Genomic DNA, 27,936 nt, shown 5'->3' with positions numbered 1-27,936 from the left:
AACACTGTGCTTACAGTAGGGTTCGATCCCATCACTGCAAATGAGTTGTATATCATGTGTGGTGACAGGCCTATGGTATGCACTTCATCACGCCATGATTGAATACTGAAATGCTCCATCCTTTGCGAAGTGGGAGACAAAGCATTGCCAAAACCACTGTGCATGAACTTAAGTAGTCGTCAGCTATGACAACAAATGATGCTACATCCCTCACTCTCTTGGCTCGTCTATGGCTGGCTCCTTTGTCTCTGCAGTGTGTACACATATTTGAGTGGAGATCCAAAAACTCGATAATCTTATTGTTAGCAGGTGTTACATCTTAAGGACTGTCAGTCACATATCCACACATGTTGAATGGACTGATATGGCACCTTGTAACCCATATATATGCAACCTTTCACTCAGTAGATGAAGATGTTGATAGCCATGTAAAGCTACTTTGGGACTGCAAAATGCGTTTTCACAAAACAGTGATGAAAGTGCTACATGTAGAGTCTGAATAGATCTAATATACACAAACCCACATAAACAGATTTCGTGAACTCTGTCGAAGCCTGAGCTACCTCCAGAGCTACAAAATCTTTGTTGAAGGTTATGGTCCATTTAAAATTAGTCCTGGCGATGACACCGCTTCCAACAGACAATTAAGTGAATTTCGCGATGTTCTCTGACATTTTGCACAGTTTTCCGAAAACTGCATTATCCATAACTTTGTTAACATCTTTACCAATTGAATATGTTACGAGAGCCCTCTTTTTGGAGTTCAAATCAGTGAGTTCTTCAGCCAGGAACGCTGCTTGGAGGAAATAGTGCTGATAACTATATTAAGTTTGAAGATCAACTTGAGATGTTGTGGGTGATTATGCCAATTTAGTAGGTACACTATTTCTCACTCTAATGTTGTGTTCAGCTTGGGGGGAGGGAGAACCACTTTTCAGATCTTGGTGCACTGAACACAATGACTAATTGCTGTGCACATTTTGTAGACTAACAGGGTATGCCAAATCTACCTCTTAAATATGCTTGTACATGATCTTTTTTACCTGTTCTAATGGTTTTGTTACCAGTCAACGACCAAAACGCTTCATGTACTTAAGAAATAAGGCATGCAGTGCCCTTAACTGCCCAGTTTCATCTACTTTTCAGTGTTGTGTATCCACACAATTTCAACTTCTTCTTAGTATAACCCTCCAAAGACATATCTAGATTATCATAAATACGATACTTTGAATAATTACGCTGTTACTGCTGCGTTTGTTGTAGGACGGGTTATGACAGGAGCGTCTATTTCTTGAAACAAATACAACTCTGTAAGGCCTCTTCCACACTGCCCCATCCGTCACAGTCAACCCAAGTGCAGTCTGCATATGCTGACTGCCTACTAGAGGCCGGAGGCACCTTGCATCACCAGGCTGTAGTGGCTGTAGGAAAACACCGCCAGTTGTCTCGCCAAGCTGAGTTTCTTGCGAGTTGTGTGTATTTTCTAAGTAACATGTACAGCACCCACATTCAATTTCCGTGACTATTGCTCTGCGAAGTCTGTCGGATAGACCATGTTCTCATAATGCCGGATGCCCAGTGCTAACATACTCACCGCACAGATACGTGGCTATTAACAGCTGCTAGTCACAGCAGTGCACACAATACCATCAGACAAGGAATGTGTTAGAAAGTGGCACTATATGGGTTGGAAAGCGTCAGTATTTCATCAGTCATCACCCTGATACAAGATTCTTATCTTTCACTTACTATTTCATACGACTTTATTTGTGTATAGGCTAACATCATAGTTATAAATCGTTGCCCGATACTATCTCCTTCCTTAGTCAGAAAGTAAATTCGTTAAGTTGGCTACAAATGATTAATAATGTTAGAGTCTGTGTACTCTTTTTCCATGTAGTCTCCATGTAAGTTAACCACTAAACCAAAGGAAGTGTTGTTAAATACTTTTATCCACCACTGTTTCAAAAACTCTGCAATCTGTTTTCCAGCTTCTAGATGCAAGATGTGGTCTTCTCGTAACACAGTAGACATACAGCAGAACACTATTACGCAGTATACATCACACAGAAGCAGATTCACAACAAACACTCGTTCTTAGTATGAGAATATATAGCACTACCGTGGAGTTATAAATAGCAGCTTAGTAAAATGTTCCTTTAGTCATGGTGCTTCATAAATTCATCTATAAACAGTGGCCACCTAGACTGGAGTAAGGAACAACACAGACAAGGAACTGTGCTGGAAGGAATACAATGTAACTATTATGTAAGCTATTTCTAACAATAAACCTCTGACTAAAGATATTTATAGTGTGTAGCCCTCGCATTGCCATGACTGTCTAACCTACTTTTGCATTTGGAGTCCTATCCACTATTTAGAGCGGATCTCATACATATCATTAAAATAGAATCTCACCAGAAAACGTTAAAGTAAATGTGATAGAAGACTTATGGTGTGGTCTGAAACACATCACTGCAAATGTCCCATTCCGTTCAGATATGGAAAGAGTTCTGAATCCATCCTACCTACAACATTTTACATGTTCAGTATAGAAATATTTGTCGAATAGAACACAATGCTTTATAGTGGCTAAAGAATGTCACATATCTCAGCCCGCATAAGCGATTTAGTACACAGAATTTGTGGTGCTAAAAGATAGTGAAAGTCATACAAATCGGAGAAATATACCATCGAAATCTATGTGTCTCTTGGAAACAACAGAGCGACTGACAACACATGATGGCAGAAGCCAAAGTCATCCCATATGGGTAAACGTGGCTGATGGAGCCATCTTCTGTCTGTGGAAGAATCTAACAGCGTTACGGTCCAGAGAACCATTATCATACATACCAGTAGAGTTTCCATATATCAGAAAAACGTGACCACTTAGATCAATCAAACTCATGAAACAGAATAATTTCATGGACATTAGGAATGTATCCTCCAAATCCAAACTCTAAGCAAAATTGTCTATACACATAGACAGCATGAGCAACACCTTTATCAACAATTGTACTATATTTCCCTTAATTAGTAGAACCAACTAGATAAAACTGTTTTTTACACAAGGCTCTCCACCAAGAACCATTTCACTGCTTCACAGCATCCCATGCAAATCCGATACATTGCCCATGAAATGGTCTAAGTATACCACATTTTATATTCTTACGATGGTATGCTTCAAGAAATACACCATGTGATCAAAAGTATCCGGACACTTGGCTGAAAATGAATTGTAAGTTCGTTACGCCCTCCATCGGTAGTGCTGGAATTCAGTATGATGTTGGCCCACCCTTAGCCTGATGACAGCGTCCACTCTTGGAGGCATACGTTCAGTTAGGTGCTGGAAGATTTCTTGGGGAATGGCAATCTATTCTGCACGGAGTGCTGCACTGAGGAGAAGTATTGATGCCAATCGGTGAGGCCTGGCACGAATTCAGTGTTCCAAAACATCCCAGAGGTGTTCTATAGGATTCAGGTCAAGACTCTGCACAGGCCAGTCCATTACAGGGATGTTATTGTTGTGTAACCACTCTACCACAGGACGTGCATTATGAAGAGGTGCTCTATCGTGTTGAAAGATGCAATCGCCATCTCCGAATTGCTCTTCAACAGCGGGAAGCAAGAAGGTGCTTAAAACATCAATGTAGGCCTGAGCTGTGATAGTACCACGCAAAACAACAACAGGTGCAAGCCACCTCCATTAAAAACACGACCTCGCCATAACACCACCGCCTCCGAATTTTACTGTTGGCACTACACAGGCTGGCAGATGATGTTCAACGGGCGTTCGCCATACCCACACCCTGCCTTCGGATCGCCACATTGTGTACCGTGATTCGTCGTCCAATGTTTATGCTCCTTGCACCAAGTGAGGCGTCGTTTGGCATTTATCGGCGTGATGTGTGGCTTATAAACAGCTGCTCGACCATGACATCCAACTTTGCTCACCTCCCGCGTAACAGTCATAGTACTTCCATGGATCCTGATACAGTTTGGAATTCCTATGTGCTAGTCTGGATAGATGTCTGCCTATTACACATTACGACCCCTATCAACTGTCGGCGGCCTCTGCCAGCCAACAGACGAGGTCGGCCTATATACTTTGTGCTGTAAGTGTCCCTTCACGTTTCCACTTCACTATCAAATCGGAAACAGTGGACCTAGGATGTTTAGGAGTGTGGAAATCTCGCGTACAGACATATGACACAAGTGACACCCAATCACCTGACCACGTTCGAAGTCTGTGAGTTGCACAGAGTGCGCCATTCTGCTCTCTTAGGATGTCTAGTGACTACTGAGGTCGCTGAAATGGAGTACCTGGCAGTAGGTCCGAATATTTTTGATTCCAGAGTGTATCTCGATAAATATCATTCATGTCCATGTGGCAACCATAACACCATCAGTATAATCAATCACAGATGTCTTAAGTGTTGGATTTGCACAAAAAGATTCATACGACTAACGGATATATTAGTCAAAGGCTCTGCATCGGATTCTTCAACTAATCCTTAGGCCTCTTACGTGTATGACAATCCAAATGCACTTTGTCACCAAAATTACACCTAATCACTTCATATACGTCACTAAGAAACAATCATTAACATATCTCACAAACAAATGGCAATGAACACAGGTTCCCAATTTGCATTCCTAACATTATACTCAGTAACGTCACAAGATGAAATTACATCATTTGGAGTGATCTGAAACACGTAGTTACTTTGCGTACAGCGTATGAATGGACTCTGGGGCATTCTGTACCATCCTACTGGAAACACGTTAGTCAGTGAACATTTAATGAACAGAATGCAGTACGTAATAAAAGTTATCTATAGTCACGCTCTTCTCAGCACTGTAATTTCAAATCATCAGTTAGGCACCTTCTCGATCCAGTATATCCTTTGTCGTTAAGAACACGTTATATCAGTCCAAAAAGACTTGAATAAAGGCAAACTAGGAGCCAATCGTCGCAAATCAATTACCAGTGTATGGAGGTATCATATCTGGTGTTAAAGCAGCGTGCATGGTTCCAGGGGCTAGTAATACAGGAACAATAACCAAGAATTGGAACACGGCAGATACAGCGTCTGACATATCGAAGCAGCATGCAAAAATGGTTCCAGACAAGCTGTATGGTACAATTCATAGAATTGTTTCCGGACTTTGCTTTGACGAAACATGCTATTACTAATCTATATTCCGCTAAATTGTCACCCTGCAATTAGTTACCAGCATGTGCATCTATAAACCAAAATCATACTCCATAAGCTATTTACAGCTGTCCTTCTCCGACCCCATAACATTTCTAGTGTACAAACATTGTTTCTCACTCATCTAGAATGTAACGTACTATTAAACCGACTGCTCTGCAGCGATGTGAAATTTCGGTGAACATCATCTACATACTCATATTAGCACATCAAGGCAATCAATAAAATAAATAAATAGACCACATTGGCAAGGACACAGCGCACAATGTGTAGTTGTTTAATTCTGACTTTTATGTATGCGCCTGCATCCCTAAACGTAAAGCGAGCTATACAGCGATTTAGTCCTGAAGTATCAGGCATCGTATTACTGGTTCCTGTTGTCGGACATTAATTCCATAGATTCAAACAGCAGATTCCACTGCGAATTCGGTAAGGTAGAAGCAGCAGATTCTTACTATCGATTGCAATAGGCTCCCAGTTATTCTTGATGCTGCTACTACTACTACTACTTCTAGTAGTAGTAGTAGTAGCAGTAGTAGTAGAAGAAGAAGAAGAAAAAGAAGAAGAAGAATATTTGTAGCCATAAACTCTCAGCTACCTGTATAACACACTCTTTGATGGAAATGTGCGTTATGGCGCAGCAGATTATATCATAAGCCCGAATTGTAAATGGTCTACAATTTTCATCAAAGATTTCCTTGATCTGGAGATGGCTAAGGTTTCAATGGAGTTCCTGAAACTTATCTGGGCATGTGAATATTAAATACATCTAAACTATACATTTAAAAGTTTCATTACAGTTTTGCAAAAACTCACCTTGCAAGCCCATAGTAACTTTGTAAGGATATTGACATCTTCATCTATTGGGAGAAGGGCTGCGATCTGTATGAAGTAATAAGATGCCACCACAACGCGTCAGACACATCTTGGTATGCGACTAATAATGCCTCTGTCATAGAACCTGTCGCTAATTTGATTATCGCTCTGTTAAAAGATGAGGCGAATGGGTCGCCCACTATGGAGCTTGTACATCTCTGCTCAAAAATGGACACACACACACACACACACACACACACACACACACACACACACACACATATCACACTTAGATGTACAGCATAAGTGGCGTTCGCACTTTAAGACTACTTGAACTGTGTGTGTGGTGGTGCTGCCAGTATTCCGCCCCCATTCTGCATATGGTACTGCAGTTCAATATTCAGCTTGAAGACAAGAGGTGCAAAATCAACCGCAATGGAGAACTGAACTGTCATGACATGACGATAAGTGAGTTATTTGTGGTAATGAGATCGAAGCTTTACCATACTCACCCTGTCCATCTTGCTTATGTGATGGTCAACAGCATATATGAATTTGCAAAGTGCATAACACATGCCACCTATAATAATGTTATTTCTTCTGCTACAGGTTTTGGTTTTAAACCATCATCAACGACAGCTGTACAACATACAAAAGTGGGCCATGTAACAGTGACAGACGAAATAAGACCAAAGAGGAAAAATCGAAGATGTATCACACATCATACATGCTTCAATATACATTACCACTGACAACCGTAATTGCCAATAAACATGAAACATTGAGACTAGATTGCAGAATGATGACACATTGATGAAAGGACAACATCTGTGTATAGAAATGTAAGTCAAAGAACTTCAAAGTCAAAGATGATAATCTTGACCTAAGCCAAAGTAGTTGCCACAAACACTTTTGCAGTAACCAGATTACAAAATTGAAGTATCAACAATTCTACACTTGATTGATACTACATAAAAAGAAATAAAGTAAATATAAAATGAAAGAACAACGGGATTCAGGAATGTAAGAATATACAATATTTTACAATCGTCTCAAAAATGTGAAGATGTAAAATACAAGCTACAGAGCAGTCCATGAAATTAAAGTCAGTCAAGACATGTCTAACGAAAATTCACATTAAAGTAAATTAATACGAAGGAAATACAAGTTTTAGGACTGAAGGAAAATACAAAATGAATGTTGCTTACGTAGATACAAAACATTTAAAATTTTATGCATATGCCACAATCTAACTATTTTTAGTGTGTAGAAACATGGTGCAAAACTAAACTGTTACACATTAGTTAGAACAATATATCATCCAATGTCTACACAATCACGAATTGTAATTGAAATTCCATTTATCATACCAATAAAAGTTAATAAAGAGATATGGTTTGATAGGAAGTCAAAGTAAATCATATAAGTAAAAAATTAAATCGAAGAAAGACGAAAGCAATAAGAAGCAGCAGAAATAAGAGCAGGAAGCAACTTAACAACAGGATTGATAGTCATAAAGTAGTTGAAGTTAAGGAACTCTGCTACCTCAGCAGCAAAATAACCACTGGTGGACAGAGCAATGTTGGAAAATGGCACTGGAAAAATGGGCATTCCTGGGCAAGACAAGTCCACTAGTATCAAATACAGGCCTCCATCTGAGGAAGAAATTTCGAAAAATTTACGTTTGGATGTGAAATATGAACTGTGGGAAAACCGGAACACAGGAGAATAAAAGCACTTGGGATGTAGTGCTATAGACTAATGTTGAGAACTTGGTGGAAAACACTGACAAGGAGAAGCCAGAGAATGATAGGACGTCTGTTAAAGACATCAGGGAATGACTGCCATTGTACTAGAGAGAGTTGTAAAAGGCAGAAACTGTAGGGAAGACAGAGAGTGGAATACATCAAGCAAACAACTGAGGATGTAGATTGCAGGTGCTACTCTGGGATGAAGAGGTTAGCACAGGAGAGGAATTTTTAGTGGGCTGCATCAAACCAACCAGAAGAACAAAGAAAAAATAGCCCTTAGGTTAAAAAAACAGGGTAGTGGGTAATGACAAGGAGTGAGAGGGTGACACAGATGAAATAAAATGTTGGGGATAACTGAAGAGAGTTGTAGTTTAAGAAAGTCCACTCAAATATTTGAAACTGTCAATGAAATTACTTAAGAAACTTTTGTTTTTGAGTTCCACTTGCTCATTGAGAACATTTTTGGATGAATAACCTATTTGTGAAAGACTTTATTACTTTTAGGAGTTCAGCTTTCAGCAACATTTCCATCTGAGCAGTTCTGTCCAGCGTATGACTGTGTGATCATAAGTGCATCATTAACGCACAGTTACTATTTAGATAGAAATATTCATTAAATTTAATTCTTAATTTCCTTTCTGTTTGACCAGTATACGTTTTGTCACATTTCAAACAACTAATTTTGTACATGCCTTACTGAATGTAAAGTGATTCTCGATACATATTGTGGTGTAATTATTGCCCTAAGTTACCTTCACATTGAAATGAAATTATAGTGTTACTTTTGTTAAATAAATGTTTGTTTTTATCACATACTTTTCCACAATATGGAATTGTACCACATCTCAAATTTGGCATATCTTTTATCTTTTCCAAAGTGATTTCTTGTCTACCTGACTTCTCTTTACCTTTGACTTTTTTGAAATATAATTTCTGTACTAATCCAGGTCCACAACCAGTTTTGGTTGCAATTATTTTAGGATATTTAGCTGTCTGTTTACGTTTTGATCAGACAACAGCAGTCTTAGAACTATGTCCATCCTAGAGTTGAAAAAGGTGTATTAATATAATGGGATGTCATGACAGGTTGCTGATTATTACAGCAGTGGTTGTAGACTTCCTTTTTATATTAAACTAATATCTATCATTATACTTTTCTACTTTTATGTTTAAAAAATTTATTCCCAAGTTGTTTTCAACTTAACTGTGAACTGTATAGATGCATGCATATCATTAAAAACACTGTGTAAACTATAAACATAATTTGATCCCCTTGTATTAAGATTATGGTGTCATCAACATACCTTTTGTTATAGGCAATTTTATTTACTACCTTGTAACTGCTATTAAATAATATATACTCAGTATTATCATGGAAGGTATTGACAAAAGTTCCAGCTAAACCACAACCCTTTGCAATGCCATTTTGTTACTTCAAATATCCATCATCAAAGAAAAACTAATTATGAGATAAAACAAGGGTCGATATTTTAATCAATTCAATATTCTGTGGAACATGTAACCTTTCATATTGTAAAAAATTTTGACTGACTAATTCAATAGGTTCTTCAACTGGTACCACATCAAAAGAGCATAATGTAGTATTTTGAGGGATTTCAATAGTATTAAAAATTCTATTAATTCACTGGTGTCCTTAATACTGCTTTTTTGTCAGAGTACCTAGTTACTGTCAATTTTCCACTCAAATATTTGAGAGAACCTTCTTAAACTACAACTCTCCTCAATTATGCCCTGCCTTTTTATTTCGTCAGTCCCCCTCCCCATATTGCCATTTCCCACTTCTTTGTTTTTCAACCTACTGGGCTGTTTTACATATATGTTTTACTTTGACGTTTTATCATAAGATATCTCCTTATTAATTTTTACCTGTATGATTAGAGGAAGTTCAGTTACACTTTTTGATTGTGTAGATGTTCGATGACATATTCTTCTAATTAATACGTCACCGTTCAGCTGTTTTTTTACATACATGTTTTACCGTTACTTTTATAATACCATATCTATTTATTAACTTTTATTGGCATGATAAATGGAATTTCAATTACAATTTGTGATTGTGTAGACACTGGACGATATTTTCTTCTAACTAATGTGTAAATCATTAATTGTATACTATGTTTCTACACAAAAAACAAAAATAAAATCTTTAGATTGTGGCATATGCATAAAATTTGAGACCTTTCACACCTACATATTCTACATTTTTTTTATTTTCCTTCACTCCTAACACTTGTATTTCCTTTGTATTAATTTACTTTACTGTGTATTTTCGTCAGATATTGTTTGATTGATTGTAATTTCATGGACTGCTCTGTAGCTTGTACTTTATCTGCTTATATTTTTAACTGGATTGTTAAATAATGTACAGTCATCTGTTCATGAATCCTATTATTACTTTACTTGATGTTTATTTTATTTATTTGATTTGTATTGCTATATATCACATGTTGTCATTTCATTAGTGTGATATCATTTTGCAGTCTAGTCACAATTTTGCATGTTTATTGGCAGTCATGGTTTTCAGTGATAACCTATGTCGAAGCATGTATGACATGCAATACATGTGCAATAATTTTTATGAATATTTCGATTGATGTAATGGGTTTTCTCGTTTTGTCTTATTTCCTCTGGCATTGTCACAAGGTCCACTTTTGTATGTTGTACAGCTGCCATTGAGGATGGTTTAAAACCGAATTTAGGAGTAGACTCAATAATATTATCTCAGACAGCACAATGCTATGCATGTTATAAAATGCACACTACCCATATTGGTGATAGACTGTCTCAATGCACATGTGTGTGCTCATGTGTATGTGCATGTGTGTGTGTGTGTGTGTGTGTGTGTGTGTGTGTGTGTGTGTTCCATATGTGATGAAAAGATGTGGAATACTATGACCTACTATCACAGTGTATGTGGATATGTGTATACATCTGTGATTGTCTGAGTAGTGTGCATTGAGTGAGTGAATTTGTTTTTGACCACTATGAGGGCGAGTTATATTGTTTCTTTGCACACAATGTGCTTTTATTACACTTTGTGAATATTATTTGTACAGTCAGTTAAGTTTCTCTGCTGCTACATTTAGTTTAGTGTTATGTAGGTCAAGTATGACTTGTGTAGTCCATGGTATTGTTGACTTGCCCATTGTACGTATATCACAACATTGCATGTTAACTGGTGGTAATATGTTTACCCCTGTCAACTATGCTGTATTATTGCAAGCTGTTGGACAGGTAAGTGGTAAATAAATATTTCATATCAAGTATAGTTAAAATATGTAAGTTTTCCAACTCTACTGTGAGCATTCCATGCTGTTGGAAGCATGAAAGAGCATCAACTGTAATAAATTTTGCTATGGGTATTCCAAGCTGTTGAGAAGTGTACCAGACGAGGAAAAGTTAATCCTCAAGAAATACTTCATATAAATATTCCTGTAAACTGTTAAGTACTTTTTGTAAATATTATGCATATGCAGCTGTTCATTTTACTTTTTTTTAGATTTTTGGTGTCGAGACCATATAGGCTCACGCAAAGCAGTGTGTCTCATTTGAGTATTTTTTCTAGTCTGGCATGATATTGTCTGGGGAGTCTCTGTTTTCAATCCATTTTGTCTTTCTGAGGCTTCATACACTGACTTAACATTCGACTAGTGTAAAATGTCTGTGTATATGCTGCTGTCTTAAATTTGTATTGGATCGAACTGTGCGTTTTGTAGGTCAAGTCTGACTTGTGTAGTCCATGGTATGCTGACTTGCCCATTGTATGTATATAAGAATTCGGTTGGTGTGACTTGTTGGTAGCAGTCTGCTGATGTTAGCCTGTTGATGTGCCTGCAGAACTTTAATCTTTCCTTCTCATATCTACTGCTAGATTTAAAATCTGCTATGTGGTTTCCTAGAGTGTAATCTTTATTCTTCTTCTGTAAGCTTAGGTCCAAGAATTTTCAATGATTTTGTGTCCTTCCTTTAGTATGCTTTCCATGTCGCTTTTGTATGGAGTGTTGATGTCTCACTTGTATGCAGTAATTCCGGCTTGATTACTGTGTTGTGATGTTTGAGCTTTGTAGGAATGGACAAGCATTTCTTATTACATATATCTTGTGTTTTGCCTTAAGCTCCCTTTAATTTTTGTAGTCAGGTTTTCTATGTGATCTTTCCTCCTCATGTAGGTTGAAGGATTTCATCTATATATTTGAAATGTGTAACTCTGCAATATTTTGTGTCTAGTTTTTGTATGTTTAAGTTTGAGCAGAATAATTCCTAGGCCTGGAAAGAGATTTGTGTGCCAAATTTTTCTCCATGCAATTTTAGTATCTCAATTTGTTTGTTTGCTGTTGCTTTAATATCCGAATATAAGGCCAGCTCGACTGTGAAAACTATGTTTAAGATTTATATCTGGTCCTGGGATCATCCTAGTCCTGTTCATTTCAAGTGTCCTAGGATTTTCAGTTCTTTTCTCTATTTCCAGAACTAGTTTGAACAATAGTGGGGATACTTTCAGATTATGGTTGTTGCTGTTGCTACATGGCTCCTTATTCCATATCCAATTTGTATGTAACACTTTATTTTTCTGTACTGCTTCTCTATTATGAGGTAATATCTGCTAGATAAAAAGAAGCATTTGTTTATATGACCATCATTGAAGCTTGCCCTGATCTTGAGTAATGTATCATATTATATGAAAATTTGCCTTTCATTTCAAATCCTATGTCAAATATCAGGATAACCATATTTTTAAAAATCAATTTAACCGCTAAATCTGCTTGAAAATCATGTTCATTGTCACGACCATTGGTAGCAATGTGTGATCCTCTTTGGCCACTTACAACTTTTATCTAAAACGTTTTGGTGTATATCATCTTGTGGATTAAAATGGTCCACTCCATATACATAAGTATAACGTGAAAGAATGAAGTAGTCCTACTTGTGTTTTTTTTCGTAAGAGAAACATATTATTTGCAATATATTTTCATGAACAAATAATTATAGTTGTTAAACACTAATAATTAATTTTCTTTTCTTCTACTCTGTTATACGTCTACTTATAGTTTACAATGTGCATTTATATCTGCATTGCTCATGTCTTTTGTGATATTCCTGGCTGTGGCCACCAGTATTTTATTTTGGTAGAAGCTCACCTTGATGCAGCTTGATACTCACAAAAGTAGCATATGGTGCAAAAGTGGAGTGAGATACAAGTGAGAGTCCCGTGGGAGAGTCCGCCAATTGTTCTGTGCTTCTGTTTGGTCAGCACATTCGGGTGCTAGGAGCCAAAACGATTAACTTCTCTCATTAACTATCAATATTCTGTTCATTGTATTTAACCCTGTTTTAAGTAGGACAATCTCTCATGGTTACCTGATGAGTCCATCGTTCACTACTTTTGAGAAACGTAAGAGAAACGATATTGCAGCCAAAGTGCTTCAGACAGCTTCGGATAGCTTTGGCATGTCAGGGAGTGTTTCAGCTATGACACTCTCTGTTTCGGGCGTTCTGGAGGGACGGACACGTAAATCTGTCTTGGGCGTTCTGGAGGGACAGACTGTCGTACTCTATATTTTAGGTTGGAAGAATAAGTTACCATGCAACAAAGAAAGCGATGTTGAGTGTTTTAAAAGGCAGTGTAAAATGAGTGAATATTTAAATATTAACCAGACAGGACACATTAATGAGAAGTGTCGCTTACCATCATTGTTAGTACCACAGGTCCTGCTCTCTGTAGATACAGAGACTAACCTGGGCAACTGGCTCCCCATAAAAAGAGCAATCACAGGTTCGAGATGACAGCATAGCAGGCTCTGCCAAAGAAGGTCTCAATAAGCTGCCTTCTGTGCTGAGGACACAGCTTTAGAAGACGACAGGTTAGTGGAAAGAACAGTTAGAGTCTCTTATTCAACATCTTCACATCTCTCCAGATTCCAGAACAGACTTCCACAGGACACATATAATTTTTACTCTTCTGAAAGAATGGACAGATGTACGCTTCAAATTAACTGTGCTGAGATGCACTCATCTGCATAAACCGCTCAATTCTTTTTTTCAATATAAAACCATATATGCATTGCATGTGCTTTTCCTACAACGACTCATCCATTTACAGTTCCCTTTTCTACTATAGGCAAAGACATCTACATTACCCATGTCCTTTCTGTAAAGAGAGATGCATTTGCATTTCAGTAAAACTCTTGAAATGTGAATACCGACATCTAAATGTCAGATGGACAGAGGAATGGACATAGCCCTAGCTCTGTGGAGTGCATCACAAGTGAGTTGGCCAGCTGAGGTGAGGCCATTATGGCTGACGTTACAGAGGCTGTAAACTGCACTTCGGCCCCAGTGCTGAGCGATGTAGTGACTCATAGGAGGGCCCAGTGCTGTGCATGCTGACACAGTCAGTGCTGAGGAGGCACCACTGGCAGCACACCACAGACAGCAGCTAGTCTGGAGGGCCCTTGCCTTCAAAGTATGGCGGTAAAAATATAAAGTGAAACATTCGTACCTAGAATTAGTTTAGAATTATGAAGGAATTCCATAAGTGGCCTGACTCTTACTAAAATAGCCCTGCTGTGAGTGACTAAAAGCTTGGCAAAAACATGTCAAGTACATCAGCAGACTGAAATCATTTGTCTAACAGACATACTTGGACCTACAGGGGAATAAACAAATACCTTTTCTCATAGAATTTTGTAGGGCAGGCCGAGAAGGGGGGGGGGGAGGGGATGGTGGAGTGTGACCTTTCCCTTTGTTCCAGAAGCACAGGCTTGTAGGGTGAAAAATCATCCTTTGCCTTAGGGGAAATGTGTCATGATACATATTGCGCCAGTTTTCCTGAATTCCAGCATGACTCTGCACCATCTTGGATTTGTTAATTTGCCGCCAGATTATACATAAGACAATAGCCATACTTCCCACTTTTAGGAGAGAGGGGAAAACATACTAACCCAATAGGACTATTTTTTAATTTCCCGCCAGTTCTTTAATTTCCCAATAAAATTTGGTGTTCCCGCCATTTTATACTTACGGCAATTGATCTTAGCAAGGAATCTGGCAAAATGTACCGGGTGATCAAAAAGTTAGTATAAATTTGAAAACTGAATAAATCACGGGATAATGTAGATAGAGAGGTAAAAATTGACACACATGCTTGGAATGACATAGGGTTTTGTTAGAACAAAAAAAAAAGTTTACAAAATGTCCGACAGGTGGCGCTGGACAGCAAAACGTCAGTGACTGCGCATGACAATCGTCATGTTTGGCCTCCCAGGTCCCCAGACCTCAGTCTGTGCGATTATTGGCTTTGGGGTTACCTGAAGTCGCAAGTGTATCGTGATCGACCGACATCTCTAGGGATGCTGTAGGACAACATCCGACGCCAATGCCTCACAGTAACTCCGGACATGCTTTACAGTGCTGTTCACAACATTATTCCTCGACTATGGCTATTGTTGAGGAATGTTGTTGTTGTGGTCTTCAGTCCTGAGACTGGTTTGTTGCAGCTCTCCATGCTACTCTATCCTGTGCAAGCTTCTTCATCTCCCAGTACCTACTGCAACCTACATTCTTCTGAATCTGCTTAGCGTATTCATTTCTTGGTCTCCCTCTACGATTTTTACCCTCCACGCTGCCCTCCAATGTTAAATTTGTGATCCCTTGATGCCTCAAAACATGTCCTACCAACCGATCCCTTCTTCTAGTCAAGTTGTGCCACAAACTTCTCTTCTCCACAATCCTATTCAATACCTCCTCATTAGTTACGTGATCTACCCACCTTATCTTCAGCATTCTTCTGTTGAGGAATGATGGTGGACAAATTGAGCATTTCCTCTAAAGAACATCATCTTTGCTTTGTCTTACTTTGTTACGCTAATTATTGCTATTCTGATCAGATGAAGCGCGATCTGTCGGGCATTTTTCGAACATTTGTATTTTTTGGTTCTTATAAGACCCCACGTCATTCCAAGCATGTGTGTCAATTTGTACATCTCTACCTACATTATTCCGTAATTTATTCAGTTTTCAAATTTATACTGAATTTTAGATCACCCAGTACATGATGTAAGCGATCTGGCAAAAATGCAATTTCTGGCCTCAGTCTCTCCTTGCCTAGCTAGTACCGTGCAATTCAAGGCAAAGAATTCCATGTTTATTACATTGCAAAATGCAGCAAGTCCAGAAGAACATCGCATCGCAGTTCGGAATAACACAGGCACTGCAATATCGCACATACAGCATGTGCATTCCGAGGGAGTGTCTAGAGTGTGGATACTGTTCGCAGAAGTGTGTCCTCCACTGGAAGTAGCCGGCCGCTCGCGCCCTCCGGACCAGGGCTGCCGCCCCTCCAGAGCAGGTTCCCCCCACCCGCTCGGCCCCTTCCCCCACCACCGCTGTCTGCTCGAGTGGCGCGCGGCCAGGCGTGGCGCAGGGAGGCCGCTAATGTGCTTCACGTGTAGCGCTCATTAGCCGGCCGTGGCCGCGGCCGCCCCAGTTAGCGCCCTGCCATAGACTGGCGGCGATCGCTTCGCTTCCGACCCGTCAGTCACGGCGATCGCTTCCAGCACCGCCAGATCATCGGCCGTCCTCTGCTGAAAGCGATGCAGCTGAGGCCGGCAGCTCTCTCATCAGGGAGAGCGCTCAAGCCTTCACATCCCATCCATCACGATTTTCTACGACTATCGGCGCAATCGCTTAAGTATATAATATATAAAAATAGGCTTCCGCGGCCATTGTCACTGTTAACAAAAATTTTTTCTGGGTTTGTGACCGCATTGCAAATATTTCAAACTACCGACATTCCGTTCACTGTTAGAAGTGGCCTTCAGGGTGTTTTTGTTTACTGCTGAATGAGAATACAGGGTGGTCCATTGATGGTGACCGGGCCAAATATCTCACGAAATAAGCGTCAAACGAAAAAACTACAAATAATCAAACTTGTCTAGCTTGAAGGGGGAAACCAGATGGCGATATGGTTGGCCCGTTAGATGGCGCTGCCATAGGTCAAAAACTCATTATTATTACATATTCGTGAAGTATGTAAAGAAATATGATCGTTTTAGTTGGACCACTTTTTTCGCTTTGGAATAGATGGCGCAGTAATAGTCACAAACATATGGCTCACAATTTTAGACGAACAGTTGGTAACAGGTGGGTTTTTTAAATTAAAATACAGAACGTAGGTACGTCTGAACATTTTAATTCGGTTGTTCCAATGTGATACACGTACCTTTGTGAACTTATCATTTCTGAGAACTCATGCTGTTATAGCGAGATTACCTGTAAATACCACATTAATGCAATCAATGCTCAAAATGACGTCCGTCAACCTCAGTGCATCTGGCAATACTTGTAAAGACATTCCTCTCAACAGCGAGTAGTTCCCTTCCGTAATGTTCGCACATGCATTGACAAATTCGCTGACGCATGTTATCAAGCTTTCTCGGTGGATCACGATAGCAAATATCCTTCAACTTTCCCCACAGAAAGAAATCCTGGGACGTCAGATCCGGTAAACGTGCGGGCCATGGTATGGTGCTTCGACGACCACTCCGCCTCTCATGAAATATGTTGTTCAGCTGTTCAGTACCGCTTCAACTGCATGGAAGCTATGCGCCGAACATCCATCATGTTGGAAGTACATCGCCATTCTGTCATGCAGTGAAACATCTCATAGTAACATCGGTAGAACATTAAGTAGGAAATCAGCATACACTGCACCATTTAGATTGCCATCGATAAAATGGGGGCCAATTATCCATTCTCCCATAATGCCGCACCACACATTAATCCTCCAAGGTCGCTGATGTTCCACTTGTCGCAGCCATCGTGGATTTTCCGTTGCCCAATAGTGCATAATATGCCGGTTTACGTTACCGCTGTTGGTGAATGACGCTCCGTCGCCAAATAAAAGGCATGCAAAAAATCTGTCATCGTCCCGTAATTTCTCTTGTGCCCAGTGGCAGAACTGTACACGACGTTCAAAGTCGTCGCCATGCAATTCCTGGTCCATAGAAATACGGTACGGGTGCAGTCGATGTTGATGTAGCATTCTGAACACCGACGCTTTTGAGATTCCCGATTCTCGCGCAATTTGTCTGCTACTGATGTGCGGATTAGCCGCGACAGCAGCTAAAACACCTATTTGGGCATCATCATTTGTTGCAGGTCGTGGTTGACGCTTCACATGTGGCTGAACACTTCCTGTTTCCTTAAATAACGTAACTATCCGGTGAACGGTCCGGACACTTGGATGATGTCGTCCAGGATACCGAGCAGCGTACATAGCACACTCCAGTTGGGCATTTTGATCACCATACATCCACACAATATCGACCTTTTCCGCAATTGGTAAACGGTTCATTTTAACACGGGTAATGTATCACGAAGCAAATATCGTCCGCACTGGCGGAATGTTACGTGATACCACGTACTTATAAGTTTGTGACTATTACAGCGCCATCTATCAAAAGCCAAAATAGTGGTCCAACTAAAACATTCATATTTCTTTACGTACTAGAGGAATATGTAACAAAAAATGGGGGTTTGTGTTAAAAAAAACCGCAGTTGACATCCGTTTGACCTATGGCAGCGCCATCTTGCGGGCCAACCATAGCGCCATCTGGTTTTTTACTCTTCAAGCTAGACGAGCTTCGTACTTTGTAGTTTTTTTTCGTCTCATGCTTATTTCGTGAGGTATTTGGCCCGGTCACTATCAATGGACCACCCTGTATATCCTTATATACCTGCAGACTTATCTAATTTTGTTATGCTGTTAAGTTGGAGAGGAGGGATGTTACAAGTTCTTTTTCAGTGTTTTTATATTTCTTTTCGTTGGTGAAACCCAACTTTTTCATTGGTGTTTTCATTACTGCTTGTGACTGGTGTAAATCGGTGAATGGAAAAACCAGGCGGCAGTTGTGACATGGCGTTGTTTTCCTGCTTTCTAGCGCCGGCGTATGCGCGCCAGTACTCTATGTACCTGTGATCGCCTGCAGTCTCCCGTGCTCCGGTGTGCACTTCTTCACTTGAGCTGTCGTCCCATAACGGTATTATTGCTGGCAGCCAAGACGTCGGAAGTCGGTACCAGTCTTCTCTGTTCATGTTGGCGGCTCGCTTGGCTATTTCTATTGCCTCTCTCAACAAAGTTTTCTTATTCAGCAGTATACAAAAACACCCTGAAGAAGGTCACTTGCAACAGTCAACGAAACGTCGGTGGTTTCACATATTGAGAATGCGGTCACAAACGCACCACAATTTTATTGACTATATTCAGGGTGTCCATAATTGTGGCATGTACGTAAATAACGGGTCAGAAGCCAAGAAATGAAAATTTGAGTTATTAGTGAAATTCCGCTGTGAACGCAAACGTCAATAACTTATTGCGACACAACCGCCAGAACAGTGTTCAACAGACGATACTCGCGTCTGACACCAGTATCGATGTTCAAATAAATGAGTCATGCGCGAAGTTTCCGTTAATCTCTGGGCGTGCACTTGTAAGAACTGCAGACAACTGGAGTTGCTCTGTGGTTTGTTTGCAACAATAGACCGTTGCTGAAGTAATAATTATGGATAAATAATGCACAGTAGTGCAAAACGGAAGGGAAAACTGCATCAAAACGGAGGAAGGGTGGTGAAGGTAAAGCTCAAAGTCGAAGGAAGAAACTGCGCAGCGAAGGAAAGGAATGTGTACTTCCTTCATTAAAGCACAGTAAAAAGTGCTATTTAAGGCCGATTTCAAACTATAACTTTTGGATTCATGTTGGTGATCATTAACTGGACACATGTTTGTCTGGTAGGGATGTGATTGAAGTTGCTTCCTGCTTATACAAAGCCTTTACATGGAAACCTACTTATAAAAAGAACCTGATAGTGTGGTGTGACAATTGCTGTTGGCAGAGAAAAAAAAGTGGTGTTTCTGTAGGTTTACCTAACAGCAAAGGCTTACTTTACCGAAACAGAACACAAGTTTTTCGCGAATGGATACACTTTTATGACTTGCGTTCGTGATTTTGCTCACATTGAGAAACGAAGAGGCTGACGATGTGTGCAGTTCTGAAAGATTTAGTTCGCCTCATCAATGAAGCTCCACACACAACACCATTCACAAAGACTGTTACGCAAGAAATAGATTTTCACGGTTTTCATTCAGCTGCTGAAAACTATAAAGTTTCAGCAATGTGCAGATTACAAAAGCACAGTGTATGAACTGACCGCTCAACGGCAAGGGGTACTGCAAGTTCGGTCAGCTCTCAATGCAACAGAAGAGTCCAAGGAAAGTTACATCTTGAATAGAAACATGAAGCCTTCTCATTTCGACAGGTTTTGTCTGAGGGAAATAGAATTGATTCATCTAAAATGATTCCTTTAGTAGAAAAGAAGAATAAGTAGTTTTACGGGCAGATTGTGAAATGAGTGAGAATGTGCACGATGGCTCTTACATCGTTATTTATGTAAAAACCATTGCGTACAAAAGGTTTCATTTTCTTCAAATCTTGTATATTTTGTTCTTAAACCTACTAACAAGGAATAAAATCACATGTATGACAAGAAAGCTTCTTAATTTATTTATTTGCGTTGTGATCCCCAAATTTTATACTGCTTCGGTGTAACTGCTGTACACATTTTGTTAATTATCTCCAAATACGATTTTTGGCATTTGATCCAGTATTTACTTACATGGCTCAATTTAAGTTCTAGTTTCAAAACTCTGTAGAAAGAGAACCACTGCTTAGAAAGACGTCAAATATGCACAGCACATTTTTGACGCAAGGTAAAGATCTTTGAGCAAAAAAGAGTTTTATGAAAAATTTGACCAACAGATGACGCTGTAAGCGTCAAAATATGCAAATATACACATATACAGACGGGCGGCACATGGCTGTACCTCCGTTTGCAATCCGAGGTCACCAACTTGTGTGTTTTCGTGAAAGATCGCACATTCCTGGTAAAGCTCTTTGACTCGACATGCCTGAGAGCACATTGCATAAAATCCGACATAACATCCTGCATTGCTATGCAAACAAAATCGAGCATGTTCAGGACTAGCTTGCTGTTGGACCTGTCAGCAAGACAAACGTTCGCTCTGGAAGTTCTTGTTCGCACGGATGTGGACAGTGAATGGCCATGGAACATTCTGTGGACAGACGGAGCCGGCTTCCATCTCCTAGGACATATCAATATGCAAAATTGTAGAATACGGGCAACGGAAAATCCACACACACATTAACCAGTACCACTTCATTCTGTCAAGGTGACTGTACGGTGCGGTTTGACGGCATCGTTCATCGTAGGGCCAAATTTTTTTGGCTGTAAATGGTAAACGCTATGAGAGTCTTCTGTGCATTACCGTCATTGCAACACTTCAACAGTGCGGATGTTTGGGTAGGACCCTTTTTAATGCAAGATGGCACTCCTCTGCACATTACACAGCCATTGAAATGGCTTCGGCAGACGCATTACAGTAATGGTAGAATTATCAGCCGTCAGTTCCTTTCATCCTGACAGTACAGATCACCTCATCTTAATCCATTTGACTTCTGGATGTGGTGTTATCTGAAGGATGTTGTGTTCAGTGGTCCACTTACGAACGTAGCCGAACTGAAGGCACGTATCGCACAACAAATTCTGAACGTGACCCCCGAGACACTCGGATCTGTAGTGGAATATGCTGTTTCTCAATTTCAACTTGAAGCAGAAGACAGTGGACAGCATATTGAAAATGTATTGTCCCAATATCACGAGAGTTAGAAACTGATGTGATTTTGCTTTTTATGCGGTTTTGTAAGACATTTCCAGGGGCAGATGTGGACTCTGAGCACAATCTGTTGGTTATGAACTGTAGATTAAAACTGAGGAAACTGCGAAAAGGTGGGAATTTGAGGAGATGGAACCTGGATAAAGTAACAGAACCAGAGGTTGTAGAGAGTTTCAGGGACAGCATTAGGGAACGATTGACAGGAATGGGGGGAAAGAAATGCAGTAGAAGAAGAATGGGTAGCTCTGAGGAATGAAGTAGTGAAGGCAGCAGAGGATCAAGTAGGTAGAAAGACGAGGTCTAGTAGAAATCCTTGGTTAACAGAAGAAATATTGAATTTAATTGATGAAAGGAGAAAACATAAAAATGCAGTAAATGAAGCAGGCAAAAAGGAATACAAACGTCTCAAAAATGAGATCTCCAGGAAGTGCAAAATGGCTAAGCAGGCAGGGCTAGAGGACAAATGTAAGGATGTAGAGGTTTATCTCACTAGGGGTAAGATAGACACTGTCTACAGGAAAATTAGAAAGACCTTTGGAGAAAAGAGAACCACTAGTACAAATATGAACAGCTCAGAGATAAACCCAGTTCTAAGCAAAGTAGGGAAAGCAAAATGGTGGAGGGAGTATGTAGAGGGCCTATACAAGGCTATGTTGTTGAGGACTATATTATAGAAATGGAATAGAATGAAGATGAAGGTGAAATAGGAGATATGATACTGCGTGAAGAGTTTGACAGAACATTGAAAGACCTAGGTCGAAACAAGGCCCCGGGAGTAGACAACATTCTATTAGAACTACTGACAGCCTTGGGAGAGCCAGACCTAACAGAACTCTACCATCAAGTGAGAAAGATGTATGAGACAGGTGAAATACCCTCAGACTTCAAGAAGAATATAATAATTCCAATCCCAAAGAAAGCAGGTGTTGACAGATGTGAAAATTACCGAACTATCAGTTTTATAAGCCACGGCTGCAAAATACTAACACGAATTCTTTACAGACGAATGGGAAAACTGGTGGAAGCCGACCTCGGGGAAGATCAGTTTGGATTCCGTAGAAATGTTCGAACACGTGAGGCAATACTGAGCCTATAACTTATCTTAGAAAATAGATTAAGGAAAGGCAAACTTACATTTCTAGCATTTGTAGACTTAGAGAAAGCTTTCGACAATGTTGACTGAAATACTCTCTTTCAAATTCTGAAGTTGGCAGGGGTAAAATACAGGGAGTGATAGGGTATTTACAATTTGTACAGAAACCAGATGGCAGTTATAAGACTCGAGGGACATGAAAGGGAAGCAGTGGTTGGGAAGGAAGTGAGACAGGATTGTAGCCTATCCCCGATGTTATTCACTGTGTATATTGAGCAAGCAGTAAAGAAAACAAAAGAAAATTTCGAAGTAGGTATTAAAATCCATGGAGAAGAAATAAAAACTTTGAGGTTCGCCGATGACATTGTAATCCTGTCAGCATAGGACTTGGAAGAGCAGTTGAACGGAATGGAAAGTGTCTTGAAAGGAGGATATAAGATGAACACCAACAAAAGCAAAACGAGGACAATGGAATGAAGTCGAATTAAATCGGGTGATGCTGCGGTAATAAGATTAGAAAATGAGACACTTAAAGTAGTAAATGAGTTTTGCTATTTGGGGAGCAAAGTAACTGATGATGGAGTGTGCACTGCGAAGACAGCAGTTTAAATGGTTAACTACATGTTGTGAGCAAAATTTATTGTATTAATCCTAAAACGTTTTGTTTAAACTACTCCGTGAGCATGACTTAGTTGTTGACGCAATTCTGCAGAGAATTCATCTTGTTAATTGCTGTATGGCAGCAATCGATTGTTTGTGATATTGTAGAAGAATTTATTGAGATCTGTGTATAAGTATTGTGGTAGAGAGCTGTGTGTAGATTGTGGTAGCTATTTGGCGATAGTGCTAATAGTAGACCAATATGTAGCTGTATGTAGTGGCAATTAGACAATCAGATATGCCCATCCATCACGGCAAGATGGTAGTACGTCGTACGAGAAAAATTAGTTTTTAATTTTCCTGGGGCAAAAACCGCATGTTGTTGTTGTTGTGGTCTTCAGTCCAGAGACTGGTTTGATGCAGCTCTCCAAGCTACTCTATCCTTCGCAAGCTTCTTCATCTCCCAGTACCTACTGCAACCTACATCCTTCTGAATCTGCTTACTGTATTCATCTCTTGGTCTCCCTCTACGATTTTTACCCTCCACGCTGCCCTCCAATACTAAACTGGTGATCCCTTGATGCCTCAGAACATGTCCTACCAACAGATCCCTTCTTCTATTTAAGTTGTGCCACAAACATGTCTTCTCCCCAATCCTATTCAATACTTTTTCATTAGTTATGTGATCTACCCATCTAATCTTCAGTATTCTTCTGTAGCACCACATTTCGAAAGCTTCTATTCTCTTCTTGTCTTAACTATATATCGTCCACGTTTCACTTCCATAGATGGCTACACTCCATACAAATACTTTCAGAAACGACTTCCTGACACCTAAATCGATACTCGATGTTAACAAATTTCTCTTCTTCATACACGGTTTTCTTTCCATTGACTGTCTACATTTTACATCCTTTCTACTTCGAGCATCATCAGTTACTTTGCTACGCAAATAGCAAAACTCATTTACTACTTTAAGCGTCTCATTTTCTAATCTAATTACCGCAGCTTCACCCGATTTACTTCACCTACATTCCATTATTCTCGTTTTACTTTTGTTGATGTTCATCTTATATCCTCCTTTCAAGACACTATCCATTCCGTTCAACTGCTCTTCCAAGTCCTTTGCTGTCTCTGACAGAATTACAATGTCATCAGCGAACCTCAAAGTTTTTATTTTTTCTCCATGTATTTTATTACCTACTCCGAATTTTTCTTTTGTGTCCTTTACTGCTTGCTCAATATAGAGATTGAATAACATCAGGGAGAGGCTACAACCCTGTCTCACTTCCTTCCCAACCACTGCTTCCCTTTCATGCCCCTCGGCTCTTATAACTGCCATCTGGTTTCTGTAGAAATTGTAAATAGCTTTTCGCTCCCTGTATTTTACCCCTGCCACCTTCAGAATTTGAAAGAGAGTATTCCTGTCAACATTGTCAAAAGCTTTCTCTAAGTCTACAAATGATAGAAATGTAGGTTTGCCTTTCCTTAATCTATTTTCTGAGATAAGTTATATGGTCAGTATTGCCTCACGTGTTCGAACATTTCTACGGAATCCAAACTGATCTTCCCCGAGGTCGGCTTCTACCAGTTTCCCATTCGTCTGTAAAGAATTCGTGTTAGTATTTTGCAACCTGTGATATTATTGGATTTCAGACATTTTGCATATGAGAAAAGGATAGCCACCGAGCTGTAGTTTGTAATGATACTAAGCATGACAACGCGAGAGTAAAGAAATGAAATCAGTTGATAACGTGCTCCTATACCAAGTCGCGCGACCAGCGTTTAAAAGGTACACTATGACTCGCTGGGCGCAGATATTTAAAATCATTGCCGCAGCGCTGGATAGCAAGAAGCTGCGAAACAGAAGAAAGAACAATTTATCATTTGTTAGGAAAAAGTCCTTATAGTTAGTTGTACTTTTGGTCACCGACATGTTAACATGTACTTCATTACCTTTGATGTATGATCGCCGACTTGTAAGGACGTGTTGTATAGCACCGCTACAAGTTGTATTTCATTTAGTGAGAAAAACCACGTTATCACCAAGAAAAAAAAACGCTTTTGTAAACCTTGTGACCATAAAAAAAATACTTACGCGCACGCCAGGACATTTAATTTTTACAAAATATCACACATACAAAAGGAGCGATTGTTGGACTGCTCCATGTATGAGAAAAACATAAAAATGTAAGTTTTGTATTCATTGTAAATTTGTTAATGTTTATAGTTTAACGCCTTTGTTCTTTGAGATTATATTGATGCTTCACTGTACAGAAAATCTATGCTTATTCTTTTCTTTAAATTAACCACAAATAATGTTTATGTTTAAATGAACTTTGTTACAGGTTCGCTGTTTATCGCGGTGTCTCGATTGTATTTGGGAGACCATTAATGTGTTCAATTTCCGATCTGACAATTTTTTTTACAAAATTTCACTGTTTTGCATTCATTTCCAACTTTTTTTTATTATCCAAATAGGTCCCTTAGGTAATTTCAATGAAGAGTCTGATTGCGTGAAAGCAATCCGGGTTAAGAGGTCATTTGAGAAACTATTTTCGCGCAATCAGTCTGTTCGTCTCCTGAACACAATCGAGAACCGACGCATCGGCGATCATTAATTGATTTTTCTCTCTTTCCAAGTCGTACCAAAAAAACGGCCAAGGAGAACTGCCGTGAGTACGCAGTCTAGTGTTAAAGGGTGCATTCTTTATCTTGTCGGCAAACATTGCCATAAATTATCATCATCAATGTTATATTTGGTTAAAAGTGAAAAACAAAAAACCCTTTTTACGCTAGATGTGGCGCCCGAACAGGGACTTGACTAAAAAACTAATTTGTTCTTTTTATTTTCATGCTATCATCTGGAGAAAATTGGAAGCCAAAACCAGTGATAAAGGAGAAGGACGCATATGCAGAAAATCGCAGTAAGAATCCACAACAGCAATGAATAGCAGCGCGCAAGACAACTAATGTGAGTACGATTTTTCATTACGTTTGAAGCTTTGCGTACCGAGCATTCGGTCCGCTCGTGACATTCACTCTCTACGCTTTTTTCCTTTTCCTCAAGCAATTTAATTTCCAAATTTCTGTTTTCTTTTGCTATTAGATCCGCTTCTATCTCATCATTTCGCTTACAATAGTTAGAAATAGTTAGCAAAAATTTCCATTGCTGTGCATTTTAGTGAATCACAATGGTCGCTAACTGTGCCAGTTTCAGTGCTCTATAAGTGTTTTTCATTTATTTTATCACTGCCGTTGCCATATTGGCATTTTCGTGTGTCAGAGTTTCAATTGTTTATAACGAGCAAGCAATATCTGAGAAATCAGGTCGCGAAATCCTTGGCGCACCTGACAAGTGAAAATCATAATTAAAAAAAATTATCTTTTCTAGCTCGTACAGTGTAACTACTTTAAATTTACGATGGCTGATGAGCAACCAAGGCAACTTAGACCGCGCGCGAGTGTAAACAAACCTGAATCTCGTAGTGAGGGAACAACAGACGATGAAGCGACACGTGAGCTGTCGGCGCCACAGACCGCGTTGCAGTCACGTGAATGCTCGCTGTCAGATATACTAAAATTGTTTGCAGGTATAAAAACCAGTTCTGAAGCAAACATGGCACAGCTTACAAACAAGAGTGATAACATTGAAGCTCACATGGGTAATCTTGGAACGCAAATCAGTCAGTTAGGAAATCAAAGTGACAGCAGGTTCAACAGTTTAGAATCAAGGATAGAGGACGTCCAAGCACAAATCAAAAATTCGAATGACACCATGGAGGAAAAAATTAAAGCCATTACCACTGCTTACACAAGCGAGCTAACCGCAAGCGTACACGCAAAAATTGATAGTGTTCTTTCGATGGTGGAATCCGCCGAGACCAATATTGGTAGCAAGTTCATAGATATGCAGACCCAAATAGATGTGTGTAAATCAACTGCGAGTGACTCTTTGAAACATTACAGTGATGTTTCAAAGACAGTAAGCCAATTGACAGAAGGTGTCAACCACGTTGGCGAGCGAGTTGAAGACCTTGCTCAGCAAATATCCGATGTCAATATTGACAAAAAGATCGCAGATGTCAACACCGGTATAAGCAATACACTTAATAGGGAATTTGAAGAGTGGATGCAATCCAAAGAACAGTACATTATCAGCAAGGTACACGCTGAACTAAAGGGTACGGTAAAATCTGCTACAGCAGAAATCTTAACCGCTCCCGGTACTTCTGGTGACACTTTAAACAGTGAATTAGGTGAAATCAGAAGAGCATTTAGCCACGATCTTCCGGAATGGAAACGTCAGCTAAGCAATGATATAGATCAACTGAAACGACAATTTACGGAATTGCAAGGCGACAATCAAAGTGAGTATTCGCTACCGCCAGAACACGATAATCGTCAATATTCCGCAAGTCAGGTACAATTCTCACCAACAATAAATAATACGCGTGACGAAACTTCTACGTCACGTAGTCATGCCGATCAACTAACTCTCGTTGAACTAATGCAAAACGAGAGTGTGCTAAATCACAGAGTCTTTCAGCCTTTTATACCTGAAAAACGAAATGTACATCCCATGGTATTTCTAAAATCATTCACAGGTGCTTTTCCAGAATCATGGAACGACAGGCAGCGGATACAGTTCATCTTAGGCTATGTACACGGTGAAGGATCAATTTGAGG

Source organism: Schistocerca serialis, chromosome 5 (assembly GCF_023864345.2).
Source record: "Schistocerca serialis cubense isolate TAMUIC-IGC-003099 chromosome 5, iqSchSeri2.2, whole genome shotgun sequence".
In the NCBI taxonomy this organism is placed as follows: Eukaryota; Metazoa; Arthropoda; class Insecta; order Orthoptera; family Acrididae; genus Schistocerca; species Schistocerca serialis.
This window is presented reverse-complemented; position numbering follows the sequence as displayed.